The sequence below is a fragment of the Orcinus orca genome, chromosome 8 (genome assembly GCF_937001465.1).
Source record: "Orcinus orca chromosome 8, mOrcOrc1.1, whole genome shotgun sequence".
In the NCBI taxonomy this organism is placed as follows: Eukaryota; Metazoa; Chordata; class Mammalia; order Artiodactyla; family Delphinidae; genus Orcinus; species Orcinus orca.
Window position 1 is genome coordinate 46,561,711 of NC_064566.1, and position 24,936 is coordinate 46,586,646.

The following is a 24,936-nucleotide window of genomic DNA, read 5'->3' on the forward strand; positions in this document are numbered from 1 at the left end:
GCAGCACTCTGTTTCTTCAGGTGGATGTATCATAATTTATTTAACCAAACCTCTATTGATGGACATTTGAGTTATTTCCAGTTTTTCCTATTATAAACAGTGCTGCAATAAACAGCGGTATATAGCTGTCTTTGCCCAAGCGTTTGAGTACTTGTATTACCTTAGGCAAAATTCCTAGAAGGGAAGATCTGCTGATTAAAGCTTATGCTCCTTTAAAATGTTAGTAAATATTGTCAAACTTCTTTCCAAAGAAGTAGCATCAATTTAGTTCTCATCAAAAGTATATTATGGAAGGGCTTCCCTGGTGGCGCAGTGGTTAAGAATCCGCCTGCCAATGCAGGGGACACGGGTTCGAGCCCTGGTCTGGGAAGATCCCACATGCCGTGGGGCAACTAAGCCTGTGCGCCACAACTACTGAGCCTGTGCTCTAGAGCCCGCAAGCCACAACTGCTGAGCCCGTGTGCTACAACTACTGAAGCCTGCGGGCCTAGAGCTTGTGCTCCACAACAAGAGAAGCCACCGCAAGCCCGCACGCAGCAACAAAGACCCAATGCAGCCAAAAATAAATTAAAAAAAAAAAAAAAGTATATTATGATGCCTGTTTCCACCACACCTTTGCCAACATGAGCGTTACAGAGTGTTTCAATCTTTGCCAATCTGATAGGTGAAAAAGGCTTTCTTATTGTTGCTTTATTTAGGATTTCTTTAATTATTAGTGAAATTGAATACCTTTTATGCTCACTGGCAGTTGTGCTTATTCTTATGTGAATTTTCTGTTCAAATACTTTGTTCAGTTTTGTATTTGGTCATTATTTTTTCTTGTCGATTTGTAAGAGCTTTTACATACATATTACATTAGAACTCTTTGCCATATGTATTGCTGGTATTTTTCCCCTCAGTTTGTTTTATTTTAATTTTTGACTTTGTGCTAATTATTTGCCTTTCACATGTTTTAAATTTTTATGTAGGTCAATGTATGATATTTTCCTTCATGGCTTTTTTTCCCCCCTTCATGGCTTTTGAGTTGAATTTTGTGTCATGCTTTGAAAAATTTTCTTCACTCATTAGAATTATAAAAATCATTAATTAATTTTTTCTAGTGTTTTTATGGTTCCAGTTTTTACATTTAGACTGTAATTAAGTTTGTAGTAGGGTGAAGTAGGAATTAACTTTTATTGATAAAAAACCAAAAATAACCTTTTTTCCTATTTGTAAATTTCTGTTCACTTTAGTGTTTTTAGTGAGTGAGGCTACCTATATTCAAATTCTTATATTTCTTATTTATTATGTACCATAACCATTGAAAACATTTTCTGCAACTTTTATAGAGGAACATTTCTGATTCAGTTTACAAAAAAAAAAAAAAAAAGCCTTTAATGAGAGATTCAGATCAAGAAATTGTACCCAGGTCTTCTGATTCCCAATCCTGTTTTTTTGTTTGTTTGTTTTCTATTATTCTTACGCAACACAGCCAGATTCCTTTTCATAATGTTTTGGAATAATTGCATCACTCCCCTTCTGAAAATTTGACAGTGAATCCTATATGCGAGTGAATTTGACACACTAGACCTAGATGGTGACATAAAAGCCTCTCTCTTAAATTATACCTGGTGTGATGAGCTCAGCCTAGCTGAGGTGGGAGCAGGGTGGCAATTGCCTGTTAAATAAGTTCAGTTTGGTGCTGAGGAGATTCAGGGGCCAAGTCTGAAGGGATTTTAAGACCCAGGGAGGGTGTGACTGTGGGAGGGGAGCTGCTGGAAAAAGTATGAAGAAACTTGGCTGCTAGAAGACAGATTAAGGAAGATTTTTGAAGTGAGAGAAGGAAGAGGAATAATGTTTATTGAGGACCCACTTATGTCCCAGGTACTCAACTAATAGGTCCCCCCAATTGTGTTTTAAAAGTCAGCTTTTAGCAGCCGAGGCTTGCTGCTTCTAAGGGTCGTGAACCCAGAAAAGAAAGCCTTATTCAAGGTCAGAGTAAGTAAAATCCTGGAACTGGAAGTCAGTGTGTGAGAGACCAAGGAGAGAACAGCATTGACCTGGGGTCATCTCTGCTCTTGTCAGCCAGAAGCTTAGATGGAAGTGTTTTTAGTGGAAGTAGACAAATACGGAAGCAGAAGGAGAGACTACTTCAGATCAGCAAAACACTCATTAGACCCTGGAGGACCAGCTGTATACAGACGTACAATCCCTACCCCTAAGGAACTAAATAACTGTTTACTGGACAAGACATATACAAGGTCAGTACACTACTGTGAGAATTATGCCACTATCCCAGTGGCACGGGGAGGAAAGGATTAATTCAGTCACTGGTGGGAAGACAGTGAGAAAGATAAGGGCAAAGTTGCACAGAGGGAATAGTGCTGGTTCAGATTTTGAAGTATGAATGGATTTTTTTTTTTTTTAGTTTGTACCTTCTGGCCACTATGAATCGTTGTTTTTGAAATGGACAAGGCAAGGAGGGGCATTCCAGGTAGAGGGATTAGCATATGCAGAGACAGAGAAGAGTGAAGCAGTGTGTGCAAAGTTATGTGCACATAACTACTAATTGGTCATTTTTTCTGTGCATAGTAGGACAGAGAGAGCAGCATTAAGATGAGACTGTAGAGATGGGTGTCGGAATAGCTCTTGTAAGGCAGGATCTACCATTGTTCTGCGTACCAAGTCACCCCAAAACATTGTGCATGTTTAAGCAATAATTTTATTATCATCTCTCATGGTTTTGGGGGTCTTGCTTGGGCTCTTCTCACGTACTTTTTTTCAGAAGGTGGCTGGGCTGGACTCATCAGAAGAATCAGTCACTCCCATGTGTGGTGCCTGAGCAGGGGAAACTCAAGCAGCTGGGGCCCCTCAGCTCTCTGGCTCCTACTACCCCCCTTCCCATCATTGCTCCCTGTGGCCCCTCCAGCATGGTGGCTCAGGACTGGGAAGCCGGCGCCTCTAGAGACTGGCAGAGGTTGCTGGCCCCATCTAACCTAGCCTGGGAAGGTAAGCACCTTCACATAGGCCACATTCTGTTCCTTGAGGTACTCACAGAGGCCCTTCCAGTTCAAGGAGAGAAATATCAAACAATCTGTAAGCTTGTTTTGAAATCACCACAATCACACAGATTAATTTAAATTTTAAAACTGTAGGGCAGTTTTCCGCAGACTAAATTTTCATTGCCTACCATCTTCACAATATTATCATGGCCTCTCTGAACTATTATTTACATATTTAAGTCAGCTAACTTTCAAACTTAAATTTATTTTAAAAGGAAACATTGTCTCACTTTCTTAAAGTGGAAAATCAATATAACTTGCTATACACAGAAGATAAGTTTTAAAGTAAATACAAGGAAAGCAAAAAATGTTGAAAAAATTTTGCCAGATACTGCTGCCTATGAATGTCTCCTCTCCCTCCCTCCCCTTCTCCCTCTCCCTTCCCCTCCCCTTTCCCCTCCCTCTCCCTCAGCAAGTAGAGACTTTCTTCTTAATCTAGTGAGAAGGTTTGAAAGATTTACAAAGTGAATGGCTCCATCACCTTGTGATTTCATGCCATTTAATTCTGTGTAATATGATGTTGAGTTCCTGCCATTCAATTCCTTACCACATTTTGAGAAGCACTACTGTGGGCGGTGGAGCCGCTAAAAGAATTTGAGCACTAGAGCAATATGGTTAAATCTGCTGGCAAGATCACTGTGGCTGAATTGCAGAGAGTAGATTTGAAGAAAGTAAAACTGGGAATAAGGAGATGGTTTTTAGGAGATTATTGCGGTAAGTCCAGCAATCAGTAATAAAGTCTGGGTCAGAGTGGCAGGGGAATGGACGAGGTGCATATATGACATTAAGAAGGTAGCATTTGCAGCTTGGTGACAGATTGGACGAGAGTAAGAAGGAGAATGAAAAGTCAGGGATGACTTGGAGAAACGTGGGTAACATTGTGGAAAAAGCACAGGAGGGAATGTGTTTTATTAGAGGTGGAGTGGGAAATGACGAGTTCAGTTTTAGTCATTCCTTTTTCTTAAGTTTTTTAACATAAATCTTCTTGCCACTTTATGGATTTGTCTGATTGTTTCTTTGGGGTGTTATTTAGGTTCTTCCTCTTTCCCCTGTACTTTCTGTAAACTGCAGATTAGATATAGAGGCTTGATTGATTTAGGTTAAGCATTTTTGGGGAAAAAACTATAAATGGTGCAGCAGATCAGAGGCATGTAATGTCTGGTTTCCTCACTATTATTGATGCTAAATTTGGTCACTACTTAAGGTAGGGGAAGCCAAATTTCTTCATTGTGAAATTATAGCTTTTATTTTATAACTAGCAGATAATCTGTGGGTGACCTTTGGCACTACTCCCCATCAATCTTCAACTTAAGCGGTTATTTATTTTTTGAACTTTTTATTATGGAAAATGTCAAACATACACAAAAGTAGAGAAAATAGAAGATGAATCCCCATATATCCATCATCCAGCTTCAGCTGTCATCAACACTTGGACTAGCTTCTTTTTTCTCCGTCCTTGTCCACTACCCCTCCTTTTTCTCCTGTGGATTTTTGCAAGTGAATTCCAGGCATCATATCATTTCATCCATAAACACTTCAGAATGTACCTGTAAAAGACCTTTCAGACATGTTGAGACATATTGATTTTTTTTTTTATTTATTATTATTTATTTTTGGCTGTGTTGGGTCTTTGTTGCTGCACGCGGGCTCTCTCTAGCTGCGGCAAACGAGGGCTACTCTTTGTTGCGGTGCATGGGCTTTTCATTGTGGTGCCTTCTCTTGTTGAGGAGCACGGGCTCTCAAGTGCGTGGGCTTCAGTAGTTGTGGCACATGGGCTCAGTAGTTGTGGCTCGTGGGCTCTAGAGTGCAGGCTCAGTAGTTGTGGCGCACGGCCTTAGCGCCCCGCAGCATGTGGGGCCTTCCCAGACCAGGGCTCGAAGCCGTGTCCCCTGCATTGGCAGGCGGATTCTTAACCACTGCGCCACCAGGGAAGTCCCAACATACTGATTCCTAACCAGCAATTTTAGTGGCCCTCAAGAAAGAACAGAGATTACTGATGATTGAATTGATCCAGAGTTAGGCTTTCATTTGGTCCTTTGTATCCATGGGTTCTGCCTCCACGGATTCAACCAACCACAGATGGAAAATATTAGGGAAAAAACTTCCAGAAAGTTTCAAAAAGCAAAACTTGAATTTGCCACACACATTTGCTATGTAAACAGACAACTGTTTACATAACATTCACATTGTATTTACAACTATTTACATATCACTTACATAGTATTAGGTATAAGTAATCTAGAGATGATTTAAAGTACATGAGAGGGTATGCATAGGTTATATGCAAGTACTACGCCGTGTAAGAGACTTGAGCATCCGTGGATTTTGGTATCTGTGGTGGGTCCCTCTCATCCCAAGGGAAAACTGTACAGTGAAAGGAGACCGGGGCCAGGGATTTGAGGTGTGATGGATCATGGATTCTTGCCTGGAAGGACAGAAAGGTGGGCTGATATAAGCTAGGAAAAAGAAGGAGGGCTCAAGGGATGAGTGACCTGACCAAGGTCAAAGAGCAGCTGTTGGATAGTAAAAAGACCAAGAGATAGGCAGGAAGGGAAATTGTGGTCAGGGCGTAGGATTTTGGAGGACAAGATTGAGATGTGTTGTCTCAGGCAATGACAAGGTCCAAGATTTGTCCATAGGCATGGGTGACAAAAGTAAACTTGAAGTCAGGGAGTCAGTTGTGAGACAGGGGTTTTGAGTGGGTCCATTCACATAGGTATTGAAGTTGCCAGGGTGAAGAAAGGGCCGTCAGGGAGAGCTGGTGTGTGTTAGGGTAGGAGATCGTGCGTACATCTGTGAAGAGTTGGAAGATGGGGGGTAGTTGCTTTACGGCAGAGCAGCAGCACTATGGAATAGATTGGAAGCACAGTCGGTGGTGGCAGAAGGCAAGGTGGGAAAAAAAGCACAACATTTTTTTTTTCCAATTGTGGTAAATTTTATTAATTTTTATTGGAGTATAGTTGCTTTACAATGTGATGTTAGTTTCTACTGTACAGCAAAGTGAATCAGTTATATGTATACATATATCCACTCTTTCTTAGACTGCCTTCCCATTTAGGTCACCACAGATCACTGAGTAGAGTTCCCTGTGCTATACAGCACGTTCTCATTAGTTACCTATTTTATACATAGTACTGTATATATGTCAATCCCAATCTCCCAATTCATCCCACCCCCCACTTTCCCCCCTCGGTAACCATAAGTTTGTTCTCTACATCTGTGTCTCTATTTCTGCTTTGCAAATAAGTTCATCTGTACCATTTTCCTAGATTCCACATATAAGCGATATTATATGATATTGCAAAGTATCATTTTAAGAAGCTTTTAAGCCTGTGTACTCTTGTAGAGATTGCTGTCCACTGGTTGAGGTGGGGGAAAACTAATGGGGTAGGGGATTAAAAATGAACAGGGACAGGGCTTTCCTGGTGGCGCAGTGGTTGAGAGTCCGCCTGCCGATGCAGGGGACACGGGTTCGTGCCCCGGTCCGGGAAGATCCCACATGCCGCGGAGCGGCTGGGCCCATGAGCCATGGCCGCTGAGCCTGCGCGTCCGGAGCCTGTGCTCTGCAACGGGAGAGGCCACAACAGTGAGAGGCCCCTGAACCACCAAAAAAGAACAGGGACAGAGTTGTGATATGTGGGCGGGGGTTGAAGCAGGACGCCTCCAGAGAAGACATACTTGATCACCTAAGTAGCGCTGGTATTAGGGAGATGGCCTAGTGAGTCCCTGCTCGCTGTTTTATCCCTAAGGGATCCCTTTGTGAAGTAGCCCCTGGTGCCATTTGATTGAATGTTATTTTGTTAGCCAGTCTCTGTGAAGATTTGTGTTGCATTCTTTACATTTTGTTTATAGACTTTGGGTGGGGGCAGGTAGAGTGGGTGCCTGTCCCTGGATGAAGCACTGGTCCAGAGAACTCCTGGCATTTTCTTGCTGCTGGTGACCACTAGCCTCTTAAAGTTCTAAAAAGCCATTCATGCCTGAGGACTAGAGGTGGAGTGTCCCCTTTTCTGACTTTGGCTATTCTGATCCTTGTCTCTGAAATACCAGGGAAGGTATATATATATCTCCCCTGGGGTGTGGCCATCAAACTTATAGGAAAGAAGCGTATCGTGAGTTTCAGAGTTTTGAAGAACTTTGAGCTAAAGTTGTGGACTTGTGGGTGAGTCAGAAATGAAAACTCGAAACAATGATTCCTCCTCCTAAAGATAGTACCTCTTGAAATAGTGCTTTTAGGAAGGTCATCATGGAAGGAGAGGAGATTAAGGGGAATTGGGAGAAAAGAGGGCCTAGCTGACTTAATACCAGCATCTTCTTGATTCCGAAGCAAGTGGAGTCTGTGCCCAGGGGAGGCTACAACTGGGATGATTTCTCACTATCTTGCCAAACACCTATGTTTAAGGGAGTGTCTGGACCACACGCATTTATGGTTTAATGAGTTTTAATGTTGAGAGAAATGTTCTCCTGTTGGGCTGTACTTGGAGCTCATTTCCTGCCGACTGCTGGTGTGCACGCGTGTGTGCGTGTAAGCAGAGACGTCAGCCCAGCTTTCTGCATCTTCTCCTGGAGGATGATGATAGTTATTTACATTTGAATAATAACTTACAGTATATAAAATATTTTCACATACTCTCTTTCATTGGTTTTATATTCTTTCACAAGAGGAATTGAGGTGGCTGGCTACAGAAGGCATAATAAAAACAGCACCTGACTGTGCTTTCCATGGGATAGTGGAAGGAACAGGAACTTTAGTCAGACCTCGTCTGAATTCTGGCTTTTCCTTTTACCAGCTATGTGACCTTGGACTTTAGTTTTCTTAGAATTGATAAAATAGAATTGATAACATTTACCTCCTAGGATTGTTTTGGAGCGTTAAATTAATTAACACAGTTAACACATGGGGACAGTGCTTGGCACACAGTGGGTGACTGATAAAGGGAGATTTCTATAACATGGAAACAGATCATCAACATCAAAGAAGAGCATACAAGTGTCCTAGTCTTGTTGATTAAGATTGTTTCTATGAATGGCCTTTGACTTTGAGTCCTTTGGCAGTCTGCGAAACTGACCTTCTGACACCTTACCATTAAGAAAGAGGAAACATACCATTTTCTCAAGGTGGACAAAGTCTTATATATTAGTGGAGTTTTTTTATATGGCTATCTTTGTTGGAGATATTGAATGATACAATAGATAGTAATCCTTACTGTTTTTTAAATCGAGAGTTATGTTTTTATTTTTTTCTTGTTTTTACAACCACAGGATATTTCTTTACCATTTTTACAACAAATGCTTATGTGATTTCAATTTCCAGTAGTTCTCATATAGTGATTGCTGGTAAAATACAAATGTGTTACATGAAATTGCAACTCAGTGAAAACCACCCTATAAGGAGCTGAGCTAATGGTGTATCTATGTAGCTTTCCAGTGATCTGATAGAAAAATGGAGCTTAAAATACTCAGGATATTCATCATGCCCCATTAGATGGTCTTTAAATATCACTTTTTAAAGTTGGGATTTTCTAAGAGTTGGACAGCAATCAATTCAAGGCCCTGAGTTCTATATTCTTTGCTTATTTCCAAATAAAAGCAGATCCATGGACTTTGGAAAACAGATGGAAGGGTTGACTTCCTACATGACAGAGCTACGCAACTTGTACTCTTGCCTGTATTAAAACATTATTTTGTTTAATCTTTACAATAGCCCTGGGGTAGAAGGGGACTGACCAAACGTTTAATTCCCTCTGAAATACCAGGTATCGGGTTTTTCCTCCAATTACAAATGGGAGGCTGACTCAGTGTTGAGAGATCAGGTGAACAAGCCCATTGCCTTCCTCCCTTCTCTTCTCCATCTCTTGGGTCATAAATGCTAGGCAGGGATTGTCCTTTGCTTTATCTCTGTGACTGTTTCTGATCTGGAAATGACTGTCATCACTTCTAGATAACACCAGTCCTGGGCAATTGCTGAATGAAGCTCACATCACAACAAATCATGGGATTATAGTGACAAGGGAGAGATTCTAGGTGGGAGTGGGTGACTTTTCCAGATGAAAAACAACAACAGACAGGTGACTGCCTTCAACATGCAGGAAGTACCCCTAGCTCTGTGTCATCCTTGTTGGTCAGAGGTAGAAAGAGGAGAAATTGAGCCACAGAAGAATTTGCCTGTGTGTTCTTTTTTTTTTTTTTAATTTATTTATTTTTGGCTGCATTGATGTTCGTTGCTGCGCGTGGGCTTTCTCTAGTTGTGGTGCACGGGCTTCTCATTGCGGTGGCTTCTCTTGCTACAGAGCACAGGCTCTAAGGCTCTAGGGCTCCCGGGCTTCAATAGTTGTGGCATGTGGGCTCAGTAGTTGTGGCGCATGGGCTTAGTTGCTCCATGGCATGTGGGATCTTCCTGGACCAGGGTTCGAACCCGAGTCCCCTGCATTGGCAGGCGGGTTCTTAACCACTGCGCCACCAGGGAAGTCCCATGCCTGTGTGTTCTTTTATACTCTTGTACCTTTTCCTCTTTGCAGCAGTGATCCTGGAAAACAGGAAAAACTGCTATGATTACAGTCAATTTTTTATTTTTTAATTTTTATTTATTTATTTATTTATTTATTTATTTATGGTACGTGGGCCTCTCACTATTGTGGCCTCTCCCGTTGCAGAGCACAGGCTCCGGATGTGCAGGCTTAGCAGCCATGGCTCATGGGCCCAGCCGCTCCGCGGCATGTGGAATCTTCCCGGACCGGGGCATGAACCCGTGTCCCCTGCATCAGCAGGCGGACTCTCAAACACTGTGCCACCAGGGAAGCCCCAATTTTTTATTTTATTAATTTTTTTATTGAAGTATAGTTGATTTACAGTGTTGTGTTAGTTTCTGGTGTACAGCAGAGTGATTCAGTTATATGTATATTATATAGTCTTTTTCATATTCTTGTCCATTGTGATTTATTATAGGATATTGAATACAGTTCTCTGTACTACACAGTAGAACTTTGTTGTTTATCCATCCTATGTATAATAGTTTGTCTCTGCTAATCCCAAACTCCTAATCCTTCCCTCCCCACCTCCCATCCCCCTTGGCAACCACAAGCCTGTTCTCTGTATCTGTGAGTCTGTTTCTGTTTTGTAGATACATTGATTTGTGTCATATTTTAGATTCTACATAAAAGTGATATCACACAGTATTTGTCTTTCTCTGACTGACTTCACTTAGCATGATAATCTCTAGATCCATCCATGTTGCTGCAAATGGCATTATTTCATTCTTTTTTTATGGCTGAATAATATTCCATTGTATATATACCACATCTTCTCTTTATCCATTCATCTGTCGATGGACATTTAGGTTGCTTCTGTGTCTTGTTTATTGTAAATACTGCTGTTGTGAACATTGGGGTGCATGTATCTTTTCGAATTATAGTTTTGTGTGGATATATGCCCAGGAGTAGGATTGCGGGATCATATGGCAACTCTATTTTTAGTTTTCTAAGGAACCTCCATACTGTTCTCCATAGTGGCTGCACTAACTTACATTTCCACCAACAGTGTAGGAGGATTTCCTTTTCTCCGCACCCTTTCCAGCATTTGTAATTTGTAGACTTTTAAGTGATGGCCATTCTGACTGGTGTGAGGTGGTAGCTCATTGTAGTTTTATACAGTCAGTTTTTAATGTAAAGAAAAGCTGCTGATGGGTTTTCACTGGCATAGCGCAAATTAAGGATTTGGAGCCTAGGAGTAAAGCTTGGCTGCTATGGAAATGCAGGCAGCTGGCTCCTTGTATGAAACCCACAGTTAGTGAAAGCACAGAGTGGCTTCATTTCAGTGGATACTCTTGGAGTCTCAGATGTTGTACCTTCCTGTGCTTTCTTAACAACTACTTGACTCTCTAGGGGCTTATGTGATAGGGGGTACTGTACCCGGAAAGAAGATATACTTGCCAAGAGAACATCTATGTCGGTTCGTAGATGCTGTACAGCCTTGATTGGTTTTAGGTTTTAGATGTTTCACATTTGCCTAAATGCAAGACTGGCTTGTGATTACCACCTTGCTCACTAGCCCACTTTTCTCATTCCGTTCCTTGAGTCTCCTTTGCCTTTCTCACTAATTCTAGAGAAACAGAATTGCTGGTTGTGCAGACTAGACCAAGGTCACTGTGAGGCCATTGCTTCTGTTGCCTCAGTCACCTTCCTCATCACAGATAATTCAGTCGTGACTGGCATTTCCTTAAAGCTTCTGAGGGTGCATGAGGGGTGTGGGTGCGGGGTGAGTTGAATAAAGGAAAGATAGTTTGGGCTGAAAAGTCCACTCTTCTGGAGTCTGTTCTTATGACAGACGTTATACCCAGAAAGCTTAGCCAAGAGTCTTCTTTCCATCACTCAAGCTACACCAAAAGAAGCTGGTCTCCACGGCAGATTCAGAATCTGTGAAATGGAGGATAAATTATTATTAACATTTTGTGTGGAATTTGGGAACTGTGTAGTTCTCTCTGACCCACACTCTCTGCCCTTCAGTTACAAAGAGTTATCTTCAGCTGACCTCCTCCCTCTTGCTTTCTTCATCTTGTTACTGAAGATTCTTACCCTGGGTGAAAACGTCTGAGCCCTGCTCTCCCAACCCTTTCATTTTTGTAGAGCCTTTGTTACACTTCTGTCTGCAACGTCTCCCTCTTTTTCTGCTAACCTCTTGAATTATTCCAGGTAAAACCCCCCCTCCTATTGGCAGACCAGCTCCTCCTATTTCCTTTTCCTTTTTCTATTCCTTTGTTGATTTTTTAAAATAATAAAAGAAATGCATGCTCATTGCAGAATATTTGTACATAACAAAAAATATTAAGAAGAAAGTAAAAATCATGTGTCATCACTTTACCAGAGATAGCATAATTACTGTTAATTTTTTGGTATATATCCTTTTGGATCTTTTTTTCTTACATGTTCTAGATATGCTCTTTTCTTTTCTTTCTTTTTTTTTTGGCTGTGTTGGGTCTTAGTTGCGGCATGCAGGATCTTTTACTGTGGTGCGCGGGCTTCTCTCTAGTTGTGGCATGCAGGTTTTCTCTCTAGTTGTGGTGTGTGGATTTTCTCTCTAGTTGTGGCACATGGGCGCTGTAGTTTGTGGCTCAGTAGTTGTGGTGTTCAGCCTCAGTAATTGTGGTGTGTGGACTTAGTTGCCCCGCATGGCATGTGGGAGCTTAGTCCCCGACCAGGGATCAAACCTGCATCCCCTGCATTGGAAGGCGGATTCTTTACCACTGGACCACCAGGGAAGTCCCCTAGATATGCTTTTTTTAAATACAAACATAGCATTGTTTTGTAACTTCCTTCTTTGACTAATATTCTTACATGGGTATCTTCCAGGGACATATATAGAGCTACTTTGTAATGTTTAATGCTGCATAGAGAATTCCATTGTATGGATGAATCAATACTTACTTAATTAATCTCCTGACAGTGGACTTTGGGTTATTTCTATTATTTTGCTATTAAAAGCTATGTGGTAGTAAATATCTATCCCTAATTTTATGAGTATAACTTCAGGATAAATTTCTAGAAATGGAATTGCTGTATCAAATGGTATATAATATACACAAATTATTTAATAATATCTTTTAAATTTTAAGCAAAAGAAAAAATAGGTATAATAAAAACCTGTGTACCCATCACCCAGATTTAATAAATATTAACATTTACCATATTTGCTTCAGATCTCTTATTTAAAAAAAAATTAATATAACAGATATGACTAAGCTTTCCCTGTCCTTTCCTTTCAGAAATTGATATGCATATCATCCCATGCATATCTTATCCTCTCTATATATGTGTCCATAAGTAATGTATTGTTGTGTGTTTTAAAATTTTATACACATGACACCATTCCTGCATGCAGCCTTTTGCAGCTTGGTTTGTTTCACTCAGTGTCATTTTTGAAAAGTCTGCATGTATAAAATCATTCAGTTTAATTGGTATATGATGTACCATTGTATGATAGTAAGAGATGATTAAAGTCTTTCCCCTTTTTGTGTGTTACAAACAATGCTGTGGTGAGCATCCTTATACGAGGAACGCACAAGAGTTTGTGTACACCAGCCTCCTGGAGTGGGTATGGGATTCTTCAGCATTGTTAGGTCATACCAGATTGCTGTTGAGAGCGATTGTAAGTATTTTGAGCAATGTATACAAGTTTTCATTTCCCTAAATTTTTGCTAACACTTGAAGATTCTACACTTCTCAGTATTTCCCCATCTGATGAATATGAAACAGCATCTCATTGCTTTAATTTGTGTTTTCCTGATTTCAGAGAGATTGAGCATTGTTTCATATTTTATTGATTATTTGGGTTTCCTTTTCTTTGAATTGTCTCTTCATATCTTTTACCTATTTTTCAATTGGGTTATTTGTCTTTTTCCTATTGATTTTCTAAGTTCTTAACATGTTCTTATATTTAATCATTTGTCAGTTGTGTGCTTTGCAGTATTTTCTTCCTGGCTGTGGCTTGTCTTTTAACTTTGTGTAGGGTATCATTGTGAGCATGTATTTTTCAGAGCTTACGTATTCCTAAATTGTCCTCTAGAAAAGTTGTGCTGGTTTCCAGTACCTCCACCAGTGTCTGAGAGTGCTCCATTCACCACACCCTGCCTCACTCTGGGATTAGTTTTATCATTTGATTGCCTAATCTGATAGACAAAAAGTGGTATTGCCTCTTGTTTGCTACCTTCTCCTTGAGCATACCTACCTGAAACCTGGCTTTTCCCTGAAGATCTCACTTCCCTTGGGACCTTCTCTAATGAAGCAACTTCCTCTCCTCCCCTGACTTTCACTCTCTACTCCCTGACCTTGCTTCCCGCCCTGCCTGGCAACCTTTCCTATTTGAAGTCAGTCTCTCCCTTCACATATATCTCCTTTCCTCATTCTTGATGCTGACTCCCCCTTGCCTTCCATGTTAGTTGCTTACAGCCTTCTTCGTAGGTCTCCTGTCTGGCCCAGTAGGACTTGGGACTTCATGCCGAGAATCCTTCAGCGTTCTGGCCTCAAGGTCCCTCAATCTTTTCAACTCTAAAGACTTAATCCTCATTCCAGCTAAGGTACTCATAGCTTTGGCCTCATCCCTTGGAGCTATTCCACTTTCAGGATGCTAAACTCTGAAATTCTGTTCCCTCCCCAAGCCCCTGAATGATTACACCCCCTGACTCTTTCATGGCTCCCTCTGGACGGCTGGTTCTCCAGCCTTGCCCTGCCCTCAGGACTGCCCACTTATTGTCCCATCCGCCTGAACCTCAAAGACAAGAATTCCAGGCATATACTTGATTACTTGAGTTCCCTCCCTCTCTTATCCTAACTATAATCTTCAGTCCTGGTAGACCACAAAAACAGACTTTTCTGCTGTAGCCCCTAGATTTCTGAGTATGGCTTCATCTTGCAGAAGCACAGTTCCTGACCCATTATTCCTTTCTCAGAAAATTTCCTTGATTTCCCAGAGAAAAGACAGATCCTTAATTTGTTTCTCAAAGGCCTCTAAGATCTGACATTTCTCTGTCTTAACAGCTCTCCTTCTTCCTGGTCTACTTTCCAGTTAAACTCCCATCAGACTGAACATCTTACTGTCCTTCGTATGTTTTCTACTTTCCTGCCTCTAAGACTCTGCTTATATAGTTCCATCTGCCCAGGATTTCCCCTCTATTCTTTTGCCATTTGATCTTCCAGGACCAGTGCAAGGGCCGTCCTCTCAATGAACCCTTCCTGCTTCTTCAGTTGGAAATAATTCCCCTCTAACCAAATCCACAGCTTTTTATCTCCCTAATGGCACCTAAAATAGTCTTCCTGGCATTTGTTATATTTATGTGTCTTTTGTATCCACCTTACTGGAATGTAAGCTCTTTGAGGATGGACCCATGTCTTTGGTATTTCGGTGTCCCAACCAGCACTAAGCACATTAGTTTACACGTGGTTGGTGTTCAATATATATTAGTTGAATATACATATGATGGTAAGTGTGAATGGAAGGAGGAGAGCCTGTTGCCCTGGCTAACTAGAGACTGTATTTAAATTTCATACCCCTTCTCCTGCTGTGGTGAGTGAAAAATCGGACTTAGCTTGACCTGACCCAGCAGAAGAATAGACCCAACTCCTGACCCGCTTTGCAGCTGTGGGAGCATGCAGGAGCCTAGAGTACCAGGAGTTCCCTCGGGGTGTTCTCAGGGCTAGGGAGCTGGGCCGGCTGCGCTCTGTGTACTCTATGGGAGAGGATTTCACAGTCGTGCAGCAAAAGGAGGCACTGAGCATGCTCTTGGCAGAGGCAGGAGCAGAGGGACTACAGAGCATGGTGACCCTGAGGGGAGGGTTTTATTTTTGTCATCAGGCCACTCTCTTTCCTTCTTACCTCCCAGGGCTGCCATTCTTCCTGCCTTGGGACCTTGAGTCTAACTCTAAATCTTAACAACAGCCTTTTGTGTCATTCTGTCCAACTACTGTTTGTCCTTTAAAACTTGTCTCATGTTTCCTCTCCCACAGAAATCCTGTCGTGAGCCCCTCCACTCCCACCCACTGTACTTTAGAGCACTTTTAGTCTGTGTCTCACATTTAGATTATTTCCTATTGTGTCTTGTTTCCCTGAGTTAGCCTATGAGCTCCTTGAGCACAGTGCTAAAAACAAAGCAGTGATCAGTAGTTACTGTTGATTTTATTGAGGAGCCTGATACTAGAACTTGGAAGATTATCAGTAGCAGAAAAACTGAAGATGGGAAAGGACATGAAGGTAAAACTTAGCCTTGGGCTGCTTCTCTATAGAGTCTGGGTCTGGGGAGGCAATGCCTGTTCATCTTTACAGTCTCCTAGTGTACAAGGGAGGAGAGTGGGTTTCCTGAATTCTGGCGTTTGAAGCTCTGCCTTCCAGCAGTAGTCAGCATCTAGGCAGGTGAGAGAATGAGGTGTTCAGAGTGTGGCCTCCAGGGAGGAAGGGGGAGGGCCAGTGGTTGGGGCCCCAAACAGCTGTGTTTGACTTGGGGTGACCTGGCTCCATGCCAGCTCCCCTAGTACATGGGAGCTGTCAGCCCACATGGTCACTTGGAGCCCAAAGGATCCCTTACAGCCTCTTCCCTGAGCTGGAAGCAGGACAGGGAGCAGCAGGCCAGTTGGCCGCTTGCCTTTTCTGCCTTAAAGTACTTTGTTTCTGTTGCTAACAACAGACATGGGTAGTGTAAATAAAACGCAGACACACAGACACACATATGTGGAGACTGAAAATTTGAGTTGGCAGGGGCAGGGGGAGGGGCTGAGATGGAAGGAGACTGAATGTGTAGCTAAGTCTCTGAAGATGCTTAGTGGGCCCTGGGCCCTCCCTCCAGCCTTTGGCAACGGGCCGCCCTCAGGGTAGCTGAGTGCGGGCAGCCTGCACGGTCAAGTACGAGATGATACTGTCTGGACGCCACGGGTTTCAAAGACTGGGTGCTTGTTACGGTTGGGTGCATAGCTTCGCTCAGGCACACACTCCTCTGAGCTAGGTGCTAGTGATCTGAGGGCTGACGGCAGCTTCTTCCTTCCGTGCTGCCTTTTCTGTAAGGCTTTCCTCACTGATCCCTTATATTGCTCACGTGTGGTGTACATTGATCAGCAGCAGCTGTGACCTTTCTGGCAGCCCTGACCTATCAGAGCCCCTTGAGGTCTGCACACCTAAACACACGACTGGCGTTTTGGGCGAGCTCCTGAACGCTGTGAGCTTCCATTCCTTAGAATGGTTCCTGAGACCAATTCAGCCTTGCTAGGAAGGGTGATCTTTACTAGCAGGAGGCTGAATCGTTAACTGTAATAAGAAGTAATGGTTGAGTCTCACGTGGCATGAGCTTATTCAGAGACTTGAGGTTCAGATAGGTTGTGATGAGGAAGACTGTGAGTCTCCACTGCTGGAAATGTAAATTGGGATGGGTTAGGTGTTCTCTCCTCCTTACTCCCTGAGTCTAAAAGGTATCTAAGATTACTTCTGGAGGGCCTCTTCTGTTTCTGATTCAGGGGGAAAGAGCAACTGCGTTGATATGATATGACATGTAGAGTTATTACATCTGTTACTACAGGAGTTAAAGGACCGAGGTACATGTGAATAGGTTATCTATTTTTACAATTTAGAAGGTATGCAGGATTATTCCTGTAATAATAGCAATCTGACTCCTATCCCAGTAACCCTTCTTGAAGAGGAGAGAGAGAAGTGAAGTTATTATTAGGGTCTGAGAATTGTCTACCACCCTGGAGAGGCCTAAGGGAGTTACCTCCCATGTGGCCTCCAATAGCTATGCATTCACGGTGACACAAAGTCTGGGAACTCCTGAGGAAAGGGTTGGTTGTTTTCTTTCTTTTCCCGGGCTTAGGGTGGGGATGTGAAGCTGTGTATCTGGTCCTTAGGAGGGGTAGTTGGCTAGGATTATTATTGAATGGAATTGGACCCAGCCAACCTCTGAAGCTGATAAACTCCAAAGCAGGGCAGGAGACAAGGTGGTCAGAGAGAACGATGATTCTTGTAATAGAATACATTCTAAACCACCAAGCCTAGGGGGCTTCGTAGAAAGGCTGAAGGAGAGGCAAGAAGACCTCACCCAACTGGGGCTTCATCTCCCGCCTCCACCTTTGCCCCCACAAGTGTCACAACAAGCTGCCTCTGAGGTCTGGTTGTTGACTCTCTTACTTGCACAGTTCAGGTGAGCAGGTGAGCAGGGAGGTTCTTTTTTTTTTTAAAATAAATTTATTTATTTATTTATTTTTGGCTGCGTTGGGTCTTTGTTGCTGTGTGCGGGCTTTCTCTAGTTGCGGCGAGCGGGGGCTACTCTTCGTTGCAGTGCACAAGCTTCTCATTGTGGTGGCTTCTCTTGTTGCGGAGCATGGGCTCTAGGTGCGCGGGCTTCAGTAGTTGTGGCACACGGGCCCAGTAGTTGTGGCTCGTGGGCTCTAGCACGCAGGTTCAGTAGTTGTGGCACACGGGCTTAGTTGCTCCGCGGCATGTGGGATCTTCCCGGACCAGGGCTCGAACCCGTGTCCCCTGCATTGGCAGGCAGATTCTTAACCGCTGTGTCACCAAGGAAGCCCCCAGGGAGGTTCTTGTTGAAGCCGCTCCCACCAGTTAGGAGCATGGAGGACTGTGTTGTTTTCCTTACTGTGTCCTTAGTGAGTGGCGTAGTGCCTGGCACAGAGGAAGTGCTCGGTCATTGTTTGTGGATCTGATGGTTTCCCAACTTCAGTTTAAGAGGGACCTTAGACTGGGCCATGGAGCATGGATAGGATTTGGATAGCAGGGAGGAAAGGGAGTACTCCAGGCTGGAAATGGTTTGCACATAAAAAGATGGGCGCAGAAATGGATATGTATGGAGCAGGGAGGCATCCTGCCTGGAGAGAGAAGTTCAGTGCATTTGTGTGTGTGTGTGTGTGTCTATGCAAGTCTGTGTGGCTTTGTGTGAAGGGGAATGGAGGATGGTAGGGGAATGGTGGTGGTAAGGTGAGGGATGGTGGAACGAGGAGGAAGGAAGAAGAGGGAAGCCAGATTGGTTGGTAGCATTTGACAAGGTTCTGGAGGAACCGGAAGAATCTGGACTTGGCAGTTAAGGAGCCCAGAGGAATGACATGATGATATTGAGATTCGAGGATACTTAGTTTGTCATTTACGAGAAGGAGGACTAGAGATGGAAGAAGAAAGGAGAACTAGTAATGATAATAGTAACACTTCACATTTATTTACTGCCTCCATGGGCTGGCACTCGATAAAGAGCTCTATGTAATCAGAGACCATTGTAGTAAGCTTGATAAGAGGTGATTAGCTGGAGAAAAATTGCACGGAAGATGACATAGTTAGCTTCTTCATATTTGGCTATATTTGGCTCTTATTTGGTTAAATAAGAAATAGCTCCAAGGACATCTTCTTCCTGAGCTCTGCTTCCCAAAACGTGTCCTTGAAGCCGCTGGAGCTGGGGCTGTTATCTGGCTCGGCTGGGCTGCTGAGCTTTTGCATACTCCTTGCCAGGAACTAATGTCCTTGGGCCTCAGCTGGGGTGTGTCCCCAGTACAGCCATCTGGAAGGTCAGAGAAATTAGCCACTAGAATGTACCCATTAGTGCTTCGAGGGGTTACAACCTGTCAGTGGAATCTCAAGCCTGGGAACTGCTTCTCTCACAGGGCTTTTCAAAGTTGGAGCAAGCTAACAGTTCTAGCACTGACTGCTCCCTTATTTGGACACTAAAATTTCAGGGTGAGATTAGCCTTCTCCTTTGTTTTAGGAGAGTTTTTAAGGACCTGATATCCTTGTGAGTGATTTTTAAAGAGATAATGTGACATCAGAGCCATACCTTTCTTCACCTGATTCTTTCCTTGGCCTGCAGCCCATCCACTTATGAGACCAGGATGGGGCCTCTGTCCACTCACCTCAGTCTTGCTGGGGGAAAGTGGACAGCTCATCATGGAGCCAAGAGTCAGGGTGGCTGAGGCTTGAGAACCTGGCTCCAGGGCTTGGGTGCAACTTCACGCCTGACCTGGGGGCTTATCTCTTGGCTTTGGGGAACTTGCTGTGCCCATTAACTTGGCGGATTTGTAGTTTATCAACCCAGCTTCATGTGGAGCCTGGTGGGGAGCACGGGGCAGGGAGGGTGTGGGAGCTGTTGGGGGTAGTGGTGCTGCTGAGGGGTGCAGAGTCTTTTGTGGCAACTTGGAGAGCATACTTCTTCCCCTGCCCACCCTCTGCCAAGGATGGCTGATTGAACTGGGAGCCCAGCTCTGTCACCATCTGCCTTTCCTTCTGGTTGACCCCTGTGAACCGCAGGAAAGTAGTTCAGCTCCTGGCAGTGACGTTGGATCCTACTGGAGGAAGGGAAAGCAGGAAGGAGAACATGTTTCTGTCAACGAAGGGGAGCTTTCACTAGTTGGAACTCGCTGTGAGGTGGCTTTCAGCCCTTTGGGTGATTACTGTGGGCTTAAAGTGTGATGCCATGTGTGGAAGAGACTGTAAATCATAAAGACCACAGGGCCGTGGAGTGGAGGTACGGCCTCCTACTGCAGTCGCCGAGAACCCACGGTGAAGGCTGACTGAACTGAGGAACTGCTACTGCCCAGGAAGAAAGCATTTTGGGCAGTGGTAAGGCCTTTGCAGGCCTTACTGAATCTGCACGAGAACGCTGTCATCTCCACCTCATCGTTAAGGAAACTGAGGCCTAGAAAGCTCATCCACAGCTTCATAGCTGGTGGAGGTAGAGTTGGAAGTTATACCCAGCGCTTCTCTTCTCCTATTGTTCCTTACAGAGGAAAGCATGACAAACCATTAATCTTAATCAACTTTCTATATTAGAAGAGTTATAGATTTACAGAAAAGTTGCAAAAATAGTACATAGAGTTCCTGTAGACCCTGCAAGCCATTCATTTTTTTCCTCTTCTTCTGGTCCATTTTATGAGGATTCATTGGGGGTGAGGTACAGATTTGGAGTAAGGACATTTTTTCCAAAGACTCCAACTTAGTGATTTTTCAGCTAGAGTTTTTGAAAGTCCGTCAGAGTATATTATTTCTTCCCCAGTTCTACCCTGTCTCAGCCTGCCGGACTGGGCTAGACCTGGCTTTGCCATCTGGTTCCAGAGTCAAATGCCCTACTTTCTTGACTGTCTCCATAGAGTTGGATAGCAGCTGAGTTTCAGAGAGGTAGGGAAGACAGATAGCTGTGGAGAGGATCCTTACCAGCTTGGCTTCTGGGCCTTCTTCTGCCTGGCATGGATGTGATGGGGAGTGGGGGTCTTAATAGTTTTAGCTGGTGTCTCCCGGCCTGGAGCCAGAGCCCTCCCAAGGGGCACGGGGAACGTCTGTGCAGTAAGGCCCGTTTGCTTGGATGCTCTCCTGAGTCTGTCCTTGTACGGTGCAGAATGGTTTGTGGTGGTCACTGCTGTGGGCCCAGGCCTTGGTCTGCCAGCAGGCAGGCTGGCTGTGGGCAGAATAATATCCGTGGGCAGCTGGTGTGCTTTGCTTGGGCCCCAGGCACATTGTCCATTTAAGGGAAAGGGGTCTGCAATCTCCTTGGCTCTGGGTGTGAATGGGCTGGCCTGAAGTTTGCTCATGGCCTTTGCTGGGTGTGCTTTTTCAATGAGATCATTCCAGAATTACATTCCTATGAAATTATATTTCACTCAGGATGTGAAGCTGGATTTGTGTAAAAGCACTGGCACTAAAAGTCAGGGCTCAGAGCGGGGCAGAAATGAGAATTGGGATAAACAGATCTTTAGAAGGAGGGGAAGACAGAAGGAAAGAGAAAACAGTTGTTAAAGGATTTTGCATTTAAGATTGGTGCACTGTAAGCATACCAGGGAGTTGAGATTGCCACTCAGACTATGGAAAGGCAGACGTGACGCTTGTTGTCCCGGCTGCCTGCCACCCCCAGGCAGTATGGGTTCACCCACCTACATCTAATTTTTCTCTCTTCGCTTTTTCTGTCTCTCTCTGTCTCTGTTTCTGTCTCTTTTTCTGTTTCCCTCCTCTCTCTCTCTCTCTCTCTCTCTCTCTCTCTCTCTCTCTCTCTCTCTCTCTCCCTCTCTCTCTCTCTCTCTCTCTCTCTCTCTCTCTCACACACACACACACACACACACACACACACGAGGGCACACACATACAGCCCCTCCATGGTGGCAGTGTGAGATTATCATATTCTGTATGATTCTGCCTTGTAACCCTGTGTATATGCTGTCCTCTTAGCTCTGAATGTCCTTCTCTCCCTTTGCCCAGAAAACTCTAGTCACTCTCTAAAACTCATTTCAAGCATTGCTGTTCTGAAATCTATTGTGCTGCCCTCAGAGTTATTTTCTGGCACCTCTGTGCTGTCACTCCCCTTGTGCACCCCACTCTTCGCGCACTTTTCATTTGGTGTGTTTGGAGGGCAAGGTATATTCCCCTCAGTGCTTGGTAGAGAGTCGGGTTCTCGTTATTGATTATTGAAGGGAGGAACCAAGTGAATGAAAAGTTGGGTACTGCAGGCTGGGTGAGCCACAGAATGGTGGCTAACATAGCATACGTGACATCGGAGGTCAGGAGACTAGAGAGTCAGACTTGCAGAAAGGTGGTATATGTGTGTATGCGTATGCACCCAAAAGCATGGAGAAGTTTGTGGAGTGGTAAGATAGAGGGCCCGGTGAGTTCCAGATTCCATAGGCAAATTGCAGGGACTGGGTCTGGACTCACTCAAGGTTAGATGAAACTGCCTCCTGAGTAATCCTTGCAAAGTTGCAGAAGGAGGGAGAGGAAAGAGCTTTAGGTTTTGAACTGGGGGTTCTGGGTGGTGGTGGTAATAGTACTCTTAAAAATAACAACAACAGCAACAGTAATAACGTAGTCCTCACGGTGGACCAGACACCATTCCAAGCACCTTTTGTATTTCAGCCCTTTCATTCTTACAGTAAGCCCTATGAGTTTGCCGCTATTAATTGTTGACATATGAAGAACTGAGGTCGCACAGCTACAAAGTAGTTCTAGACCTGGTTCTGCACTTACTAGCTGAGTGACCTTGGGGCAAGACAGCCTCCCTGAGCCTGTCTTCTTTGTAAAAAGGAGAGAAAATACCTATTGCATTTAACTTCTGGGGTTTGTTTGGCAGACTCAAATGAGGTGGCATGTGAAAGTATTTTTGAAAAGTATAAAGCACGCTGAAGGACTTGGAGCCAGCGTTGGGGAAGAAGGGTAACTTGCATAGGAATTGTGGTTGAGGTATTGGGCTCATACTTAACGTGCATGCCGCTCTGAGTGTGGGCCATAGTCGTACTTCACAGCGCACTGGGCTGGCTAGTGGCAGTATCTTTGGTTATATTTAGAATCGGGATTTGAGCTTCCATTAAAGAATCAAGAAACCAGTTCTTAATGGAGCTAAATATATATCTGAAATATCACTAGAGACAGATCTTGAGGGCTAACCAGGCCTTCCCTTCTAGCCAGGGAAGCAGTGGGGAAGCATGGTGGTAGGCGTTTGCAAGGGGGAGAATTATTCTATTGGGCTCTTGGGAGCAGTGAGGCCACTGCAACGGGTGGCAGAGAGTTTGGCTCAGAGAGGTGGCCCATGTCAGCTGCCACAGCCCAGCTGCACAGCAGTGGACGGCAGGATTCTGTGGCCTGGTGGGTGTGACCCGTTTTTCCTCAGGTGAGAGATTTGTAGGGAGTTTGAGAAATTGCTTTAAATTGCTATTGCCTTGGTAATGGAGATTGTGTCCGGCAAAGCGGTACATTTTTGTGGCACAATTTTGTGCCATTCCTTGGGCTTGAGCTGTGCTGAGCCAGGCGGTGGATGAGGAAGACTGGTGTAGGGGACAGAGAGGACAGTGTATCTGTGTATAGCCAAGGAAGAGCAATGTGGCCCCCTGAGGCCCGTCACTAACCAGTGTTCTCTGGGCCTCCTTAGAGCTGAGCAGCCTCTTCCGTGAGGTCTGAGCTCAGAGTGCCTTCCTTCAGCCTGATAGTTGCCTGGATTGGCCGTGATGCCTGTGTGAATAATTATAGGTCACTGAACAGAACTGTAGTTAGCTACATCCCTCAAAAATGCCTAATTGTAGGCTACAAATCTGAAAATATACAAGAGCTTTAGATACATGTCATACCTCATTACAGAGAGCGATGGCATGAGCCAGATGTGACTTGGGTGGCTTTTAGTGTGTCGGGAGCTGCTTGGTAGGCATGCTGGCCGGCCCAGAAGAAGGCAGGAGGCATATTCCCTGTGCTTCACAGGGAGACTGGGGACTTAGGGAAGGGGAGAAAATCTGTGCTGTGACCATAGCTTGCTCTTCATATGTGCACTTACACGGCTAAACACCTGTGGTTACCATAGGTAGATTTGATTCCTCTTTGGGAATTGTCTTCAGCACCAGTTTACAAACCACGTTAGAAAATGTCACATTTGAGTCTCAGGATCTTTGGCATTTGTAAGTCTGATATTTTTGGATTTAACTATTTCTAACACTCCTGAAGGCCTGTGATGTGTAGTAGTTTGTAAATTGCTGACATCCAGGTTTGAAAAAATGATGCAAGGACTCATGGAAGCAGGGTGCCTTGTTGCCACTCTCTCAGTGCCCAATGTTGGCATCCTGCTGAGCTCTGTAGGCCTCCATTCAGAATTACCTGTGTACTTATGGGGCAGGTAAAATGGGTTAGGACAAGGATTCTTTTTTTTTTTTGTGGTACGCGGGCCTCTCACTGTTGTGGCCTCTCCCATTGCGGAGCACAGGCTCTGGACGCGCAGGCTCAGTGGCCACGGCTCACGGGCCCGGCCGCTCCGCGGCGTGTGGGATCCTCCCAGACCGGGGCACAAACCCGTGTCCCTTGCATCGGCAGGTGGACTCCCAACCACTGCGCCACCAGGGAAGCCCAGGACAAGGATTCTTACAGTGAGTCTATGGAGGAACTTTGGGAGCTTGTGAACATCCTAAAAGGGTAGACAGAAGTTTATGTTCTTAGAAGTTTTCTACGGATGTTCTTGGGGTTTATTAGATACTCAGAGAGCTCTGTGAACTCATACAGCTGTACTCTAAAAAGTGGAGATTTGGGACAATGTCGCTATGCATCCCCTTTGAGATCAGTATACAGTATGCTCCACAGTATACTTGACTGCTTATTCTGACCCAAGATGCTTTTCTCTCGTTTGCACCCTTTTTGCCACATGGCTCTGAATGAGTTAGCACCCTTGAAAGATGCAGATTTTCCTTCAGAGAAAATTCAGATAATGTTCCAAAGTCTCTGAGGGCAATTTCCAAACAGGAATTTCAGGAATGTTTTGAGAATGTATTGGAATAAACATTCAGGCCTCTAAGGACTACCCCGAAGAGGATAATGTCTGCGTGTATTGTGTCTCTGGTATATTGTATATCGTTATTGTTAAATCATCTGTTTCATTACCTTTAGTTGTACTCTTATGCCCTCAGAAGTTGGAACCAAG

General features: G+C 44.2%; 1 protein-coding gene across 7 annotated transcripts in view; it reads left to right on the forward strand.

Moving 5' to 3' along the window:
• DENND2B (DENN domain containing 2B) overlaps positions 1–24,936 on the forward strand; it is a 173,904-nt gene that overhangs the window by 81,041 nt on the left and 67,927 nt on the right. Inside the window, exon 1 of one of the 7 annotated variants that reach the window (XM_049713969.1) lies at positions 13,035–13,178. The exons of the other annotated variants lie outside the window; for them this stretch is intronic. The gene's annotated coding sequence lies outside the window, so the exon portion shown is untranslated. Of the gene's footprint in view, positions 1–13,034; positions 13,179–24,936 lie in introns of those variants that run through there. 7 annotated transcript variants of the gene reach the window in all.